This window comes from Myotis nattereri (genome assembly GCF_964212035.1).
Source record: "Myotis nattereri genome assembly, chromosome: 1".
NCBI classification, from domain to species: Eukaryota; Metazoa; Chordata; class Mammalia; order Chiroptera; family Vespertilionidae; genus Myotis; species Myotis nattereri.
In genome coordinates, this window is record NC_138075.1 from 50,036,842 (window position 1) to 50,045,388 (window position 8,547).

The window sequence follows — 8,547 nt, forward strand, 5'->3', positions numbered from 1 at the left end:
TAAAAAGTTTACTCTTTTCTGGGAGAAAGATATTTTCATTCTATAATGAGACTTTTTAAGCTAAAAGAACATTTTCCTTCTACTTAAACTTATTTTTGTCAATCCAAGAGTTAAAATGAAATGTTTAAAAAATTAAACAGAAAAATGTCACCAACACCTAGTGAGTGCCCACAAATACATTTGAGTGTGTTATATATTACAATATCTAAGACAATACAGGCAAGTCTCGCCTCACACAAAAAGATGCCTTAGAAAAAAGTTCCTTTAGACTCCAGTTTTTGGAATTTGAATGACAATGGCCCTCAAAGAGTATTAAAGGAAGAGAATGAGATACAAGGCAAGCCCCATGCTTAATGATCCATGAAATCCAAACGCACTAGGAATGAGTACTGTATCATTTAATCACTTACAGAATAATATTTCTAAAGGAAACTGTGGTTACAGTTTCTGTTGGGATGTCAGGCCCCCTCCTCTATTCATCAGAGAGACAGAAACACCCTTTCCTCTGCCTCCTGCAGCCTCCAGCAGCCAGTGAGGGACTGCTGAGCATATTACAGGATCAGAGTTTGCTTGGGAGCTTGGGCCATTGCCCGGGAAGTACCCTCTTCCTAGCCACAACTCTGGTGCCCTTCCCTCTTCCTTTCTCATCCCATGTCATGTACTCTTTATAGGAATTAGGTGAAAGCATTGGACTGAAAAGGGCAATGGAAGTCCGAAGAAGCCGTGCCTCCTGGTTGGGGTCTCTTCTGCCCCTTACTCACGGTCCAGTCTTGGTTGTTCAGCTCCCTCTGAACCCAAAGAGCCTTCTCGAGGAACAGACTCCTGCACTGTACTTGGACCAGTGCTTTCCAGGCCCCTGTTAGCTCTTTGAACTGCAATTCTCTTTCTGCAGGTTCACTTCTACCAGCATGTTCTTGTGAGCCTGTGGTTGCCAGATTTGTGAGAATCAGACCTCATTGAATTCAGCCTGAAGCCTGTGACTCAAGGATCTCTTCAAATGAGAGGAGCTAGTCCATGCTTCAGTCAAAACACTGGGATATTTTTGTCTTGTTCAACTTTCAATGCAAATTTCTTAACTGTACCAACCAGCTCAAACATGGGGGTAAAGTAGGAATGTAGTATGTTTTATTTCTAGTTCCCCCTTGTACCCGGACCTGACACAAAATGCTGGTTCTATTGGATGACCATGCGTTGGCTACTTGTAACAGAAGTTCTGACTGCAGTTGCCTTCACAGTAGGCGTTTGTTTTTCTCAGATAAGAGGCCCAGCAGTAAGCATCTGCTCAGTTGTGCCACCAGGGACCCAGCTCTTTCTCCTCCCTCCCCCAGAGCACATTGGATTTTTGTTCTCATACTTGTCAACCATGTTCACAAATGGCCATCCAGGCATCACAAGGCAACATGCGCATCCAAACTCACCCTCATCGCCCTCTTGATATGTTGCAAGGATCTCCAATACATCTCTCTGCGTTGCCACCACCCCCAAATCCATTTTCCACCCAACAGCCACAATGATCTTTTTAACAATAAAGTCAGTTTATATTTTCCCGTTACTCAAACACTCCTATGTTACCAGTAGATTAAGCAGAAAATGGAAACTTTTGCCTTCAGCCTGCAAGGTTCTTGGGACCCAGCCAGTGCCCCCCTTGTACCTCATCTCCTGTCATTTCTCTTCTCTCTTGTTATGCTTCACCACACTGCTCTCTTGCTGTCCCTCAGAAATACCCTGCTTCGTCTCCCTGCAGGCCCTTTGCACTTGCTATTTACTTTGCGTGGAATGTTTTGTTGCTTCTTGCTATCCATATCTCAGCTCAAAGGCCACATGTTAAGTGGAACCTGCCCTGGCCATCCAAAATAAATTAGCCATGCCCTCTACCTTCCCTCTTCCTCCCTCCCTCCCTCCCTCCCTCCCGGTCAGCCCCTTTTCCCATTGCATCGTGGCTACTCAGTGATTCTCACTCCTGGCTGCAAGTTTGAATCACCTGGGAAACTTTTAAAAATACCATATTCAGTTTCTGTTTTACAGATTCAAGTTTAATTGGTCTGGGATGAGCCCCAAGCATTGGTATTATTTTTAAAGCTCCCCACATGATTCTATTGTACAGCTGGGACTGAGAACTATTGGGCCACATGGTTTAAAGTAAGAAGCCTTGAATAATTTTAGATAATTCTAGAACACTGACTTTTTTTTCTTGGTCTGACTTACCCTGATAAGGAAGCCTTAGGATGATACCCATTCTTGGTATATATCCCCTGTAGCATCTAGTGGGTATTTTTGTTAAGTCAAAACTTAGAGTAAAGAATTTGTTTCTTAGAAGAAAATGATTTAAATAAGGAAATGGTGTTTGCTCTGTGTGTGTGTGTGTGTGTGTGTGTGTTTTCCTATAGAGAGTGTAGTTTCTCAGTGTAGCTCACCCTCTGCACCCCCTCTCTAACTGAGTGGGGGTTTTCAGTCCATCTGGGGAGCTGAACTGTGCAGGCAGGGACCTCTGGGCTCTCAGAAAGCCGGGAGCCGGCCTGAGTAGTCTGTGAGAGGGGAGGCACGGGTCAGAGGCTGACAGATGGTCTTTCTGCCACATGAACTGCAGGCAGATGGCTCTGACAGTTTGGACAAGGCCGCAACTTCAGGCTGCTGAGGCGGAGCTTTGAAAAGATGCTTGAAGAAGCTGCTGATGACATTTCTCTCTCTTGCCCTGAGCAGACATTGAACCTGCCGAGTCACAGGAGGTGGGGAGAAGGAGAACAGGAGAATGAGGAAGAGTGAGAGGTTTGGCTTACTGCATGAGGCAACCCTCTCACTAGCCCTCCACTTGCCTGCTGCAGAGCCTGGGGGAGACAAGCCCACAGGCCGGGAGGCAGTAAGTGTAGTGGCTAAGCCCAAGCTGTCATCACGCACAGCTGCCACAAGTTCCCACTCTGCTGCTTACTCTGTGCATAACCTTCAAAGGTTACCCAACATCTTTTTATTCCGTTTCCTCTCAATTACTGAATCTAACTCAAAGCATTGTTGTGTGGAGGCCCATTTATAAAATGCTCAGCATAGGGTCTGGGCCACAGTAAGTACTCCTAACCAGGGAGCTGTATGGCTTGGGTAGCCCAAGGCTTAAATGGAAGTAAACCCAATCCATGGCTTCATTATTAACACAGCCAACACTTTTACTTCTGCTGTGTGGCACCAGTCTTCTCTTTTCCTACCATATGCTCTTATTTTAATTTACCAATATGTCAATTTCTACTGAAAGGCAAGAGGGTGAGGTGTAATGAGAAGGGAGGACATGAGGATGGGGAAGACTGGTCCCATTATTACCTCTTCTTCGCAGGAGGCCAGGCACATTCCTTAACCCCTCTGCAACGCTTGTTTGCAATGTGCCAGATTTCTTTGCTTGCAGTCATTTCTGTCAAGGGCCCAGAGGAAGGTATCTGACTCTCCACCTTTGGTCTGTAGACCCCTGGGAATGGCCGCTCAGTGAGCACGCCGTCCTCTTTTCCCCACACACCGGATTTAGCAAGGCCTCCTGGCACAGAACTACAGTAGACATTTAATTAACATAAAACACTATATAAAACCATTAAGACAGTAGCTAGATTGGGAAGCTGGCAATTCCCCAACCCATGCAGCCAAGTTCCCAGACACAGGCATGTCCTTCAGCTTGCTCACAGTGGCTGAAGACGCAGGCGGTCTTATTCCAGATCAATCACTCTGCAGCTCCCCCACCAGCATTTTCTGGTGTATGCTTTTGGGGTGGAAGTGAGGACACTGCTTCCCTCCCTTCTCCCACTTATCTCATAAAACTCACCATCTCCTTTGCAGTCACTGGGTCACAGCAACTACAAGCTGAACAGCCACTGGAAATTGCAGATCTAATCGAAATCACTGTGGACTTTAAGGCCTCCTCATCTTCCAATTTGTCTTCTTGGAAGCCCACTCCAAGTCCCCAGTCTCCAGTTGCACTCTTCCTGTGACCAGAACCTGATGTCCCTTTGGAGACCTTTATGTCACAGCTAATTTGCATGACACTCCTTATCCTCTTGTTAATTGGATCATCCCCATTGTAAGTCATGTTCCATGTAAAAAAGGAATGTGTGCAATTGCTCAACAAAATGTGATTGAGTACTTGCTATGTGTCAGCAACTAAAACCATAAGGTGTAGTCCTTATGGCTGAGCGGATGTGTGGTTTGATAAGCCCCCCACCCTGCCCCAACACACACACACACACACACACACACACACACACACACACACACACTTCACTTTAATGCAATGTGAATACATATGCAGAATTTTCCGGAAATAGAGACAAAGGATTAACTTCAGCTAGGTAGGTGTGGCATGTAGAATCAGAAGACAGCAAAGAATTTTGAAAGTAACATTTTATCCAATGTTCTGTGATGACCGTACCCAGCCTTCTTTCTTGCTCCAGGCACAGGTGTGTTGGGCTTTCCAAATACATGCAGTTGAATGATTGGGGGCGGAGGGAAGGAGGGTCAAAAAAGATCGCCCTCTGTGGCCTGGCCTATGACTGAGATGTCAGCATTTGAGATTTTAAAAATTATCATAATTTAGGGAGCAAGTACTCTTTGAAGAGAAAGTACAGTCAGCCTAAAATATGCAGTCCTTTTGGATTACTTTATGCTATTTATCTTTGGTTCCTCTTTGGTTGTTCTCTACTCCTAGAAGGACAGTCTAACAAAATCTGATTGGAAGGTAGAGGCATACAAAGAGGTTTAGAGTTAGGCCTTTATATGGGCAAATATCCTTTCCTTTTTGATTTACTCAAGAAAAATGTATGATTTCCCAAACATGGCTTTATTAGAAAACCAGTGACTGGGGTGGGGGTGGGAGTAGTGGGTAAGGGAGGAAACACAGCAGATGGAAGCACAAAACCAAAACCAGAAATAGTCACATTTACAAAGAAGTCTCCCTCAGGAAATCTTTCCTGAATGTCCTCTCCTGATACACCCGACTTCTCCCATAGCGTTTGTGACTATCATGGTCCCTGGTCAGGGTGCTAGCAACCCTCTTCACTATGACCTCCTTATATCAGTGACCATGCTCTCTTCAACTTTGTATCCTTAACACTAATACAACTTCAGGGTCAGAGCAAATTCATTTGGAATGAATGAGTGAATAAATGCGAGCAGGACCCTTATACCTCTTTAGAGACACAGTAGATGATGCCCCCTGTGCCTTTCCTCCTTTCCTTACTCACACCCTTGTGACCCTCACTACCCTCTGCCTTTGAACAGGAAAGCTGTATGTCCTCTTCTGGCTTTGCTGGAGCCCTTCAGGCTGCCAGCTTAGGGGACCTGCCCCTTCCTCCTGAGAGCAGCAGCTGTTGGGCAGCTGGCACCAAACAGTGGTCTTGCTTCCTCTTATTGCTTCCTTGCTCTGTGCCCTAGAGAGAATATTAAATGTGTACAAAAAATACATGCTAAAATATTCATGAATATGTTCAGAAGGTTTTTCACTTAAACCCCTCTGTCTGAAAATAGAACAGAAGAGACAAATAGACAAACGTGACACACAAAAGCATGGGGAGAAATACACAATAAGTAATTAGTAGCAATTAAGCATTTTGCTCTAGGTTATCTACATACCTGAACATCAAAGGAGAGATATCCCCCGTTATTGGAATACTATGCCTTTTAGTGAACTGTATGGGCATGTGGCCTGTCTCAGTATTGTCTGCCTTTCTCCCACCTTTTTAACTCCTGCCCCACTATCCTTTGAGGCAGCTGGGCCTTAGTGGAAATGGGAATTGAGTCAGTCTGGATGGCTCTGTCTCAGCTTGCCTGGCATTGTTCAGGGGTGGACTGGCAAGAGCCCTCAGAGCAGGCTGAAGCAGGAATGGGCATCCTCACATGAGCGGGAGGAGGGGGCTCTCTGTCTTTATGGACCTCCCACTTGTGTTCTCCATCTCACTGGTTTCCACAGAGGGATCCAGTTCCTTCATCAAGACCTTCCCCATCCGCCTTGACCATGACATGTCTCACATGCCTAATCTCCTGTAATGTTAATCACCTTTACTATTTATTTCCTTCATTCTTCCCTCCTTCTTTCCCTCCTTCAATTCCCCCTTTCCTCCTTCCACTTTCTTTTTTACTACCTCTGCCCTCTTTTCCTCCCTCTCTGCAGAATCATCTTCCTATCACTGCCAATCCTGGAACAGTAAGCGGGTAGGTAGTACATGCCATTTCAACGTGGATTGAAATTAAGCTTTAGCGAGGAGAATCAAAGCCCATTATCCACTCAGATTACAGCTCTTTGTAGGGACTAATATGGTGGTGATCGTGTAAAAGATGATTGTGTTCATGTAAAACTCGAGTTTTGAGAAAGGTACTGATGTCAGGTTTGGGACTTAGTGGCAGTTGGGAGGGCAACACCACCCCCTGGGAGTTGGGACAAGGGTGGGGTTTTTCCCAAAGGATATGGGCTTTTTTTCCCTAAGTGTCACCTGGAAGGACAGTGTCAGGGTGGACAGCAAGAACTTGGGAGACAGGACTTAGGCTGACCTGAAGAGGAGACTATAAGTACCCTCTGTCCTGGGCACAGAGGTTGGCTCGGCCCAGATTCTAAGGCCTGGAACAGTTTCTACATTGGGATGATCTGCCCCTAACCTGGGGAGGCAAGCCCAGGAGAAGTCTCAGTAGTTGTGGCATTGCTCTGGGTTCAGTACATCTATTTTCCTTTCTTTTGTTCAGTTCTCATGTGAAATAACCATTGACATGTGGGGAGAGACTAGTGACCATGCCTGTGGGGAGGAGTATGGGTAGAGCAGGGTCCTCTCCCCTGAGGCCAGGGGTGGGGTGGAAGCAGCTCCACCATACTCAGCAAGGGCCTGTCTCAGCAGGGCCATGGGAAGCCAGTCAGTGATAACAAGGATACATAACCATGGAGTACAGATAAGGAATTCAAGTGTTTCTGTCCTTGAAATCTGGGAACTCTGAGAGAAGTTCTTGCTACATTAGACAAGGGAAAACAAGAAGATGTACTTTTTAATACTTTAATCTCTGGTCAATAATTGGTAAGAATAAGGGCTTTATGATCACAGAAAGCAATTTTAGTCTTACTTTTTTTTAAAGACATAAGGTCTATAACATCTACAGGTATAATATTATTTTATAGCAAAAGAAAGAATGGGTAAAAGAGAAGGAAAGAGGGGAGGGGAAAAATGAAACCTGGGTCTTTTGTAGAATGAGGATGCTTCTACCATTTTCCCAGCCAGGTCCACTGCACTGCAGCCCACCCCTATCCTAGGTCCTGCTTTCCCTGCTGGGATGGGAAGTTGATGGGCTGACTGGTCTTAGTATAGAGCGTTCATCTGGACACATTTTACCAGCAAGCATGGTAACTGTGCCTTATAAGGCCAGGACCACTGCTCTCCTCTTGCTCTTGCACCCCACCTTCCTCCACATCTTTGAATTGTTAAGGTAACAGCACCACCAGAGGTCTTGTCTCCTTCTTTCTCTTCTGTGTTTCCATATGGCCAGTGGGTGAGTGAACCCACTCTGTACATGTATCTCCTGATTGACAGCTTCTGGGAAGCACACTGGCCTCATAGTTTAGATTAGAGGTGTGGGCAGGAGACAGTAGAGTAGGGGTTGTTTGTCCACTTTAGCCTCAAGTCTAAGCCACATGCTATAACATAGCATTTTAGTTTGGAGGCTGGGCTCTTGCACAGATATTAATAAACTGGCACCTTTGTTCCCGTTCTGTTATTGTACTTTATGCATATAACACTGTCAGGGTAGGGGGTGGGGATGGTGAGAATGGGGAAGAGTGATTATTGGGAAAGGATATAACTATTCCTGGTTCTCTTGCAATATCATATCATAATAAGCAAATTCACACATGAGTTCCTAATGATTTTTTTTTTTTTTTTTACTGATTTTTTACAGAGAGGAAGGGAGAGAGATAGAGAGTTAGAAACATCAATGAGAGAGAAACATTGATCAGCTGCCTCCTGCACATCTCCCACTAGGGATGTGCCCGCAACCAAGGCACATGCCCTTGACCGGAATCAAACCTGGGACCCTTCAGTCCACAGGCCGACGCTCTATCCACTGAGCCAAACCGGTTTCGGCATAATGATTATTTTTTAAAAAGAAATCTGTCTAAATAAGGGTGAAAGCACTGCTGTGGACACTTGATCTAATTTGAGGTTTGGAGATTCAACTTTCCTTTCAGATCAGAGGCCATGGCCCTTTCTGATGTGTAAAATTTACTTATAATTCTCCCTTTGGCCTATGAAGTCCTGGGTCATATTCTGTGCAATCCCAAATTCTGACCTTAAAACCATTTTACTCAAAGGAATTATGTTGGGGGACCAAATGTGATGACCAGTCCTAACTATTTTATTAGGCACAGAGGCTACTCAAATCCTTTGAGGGAAAGAGAGCAACAAACAATCTATATATATAAAAGCCAAGTGACTGGAACAACGGAATGACCAGAAAGACCGGAATGACTGGTCACTATGACGTGCACTGTGGCGGCCAACCAGCCCCATTGTGGCTCCAATCGACCCCTTCAAACCTCCCATGGCC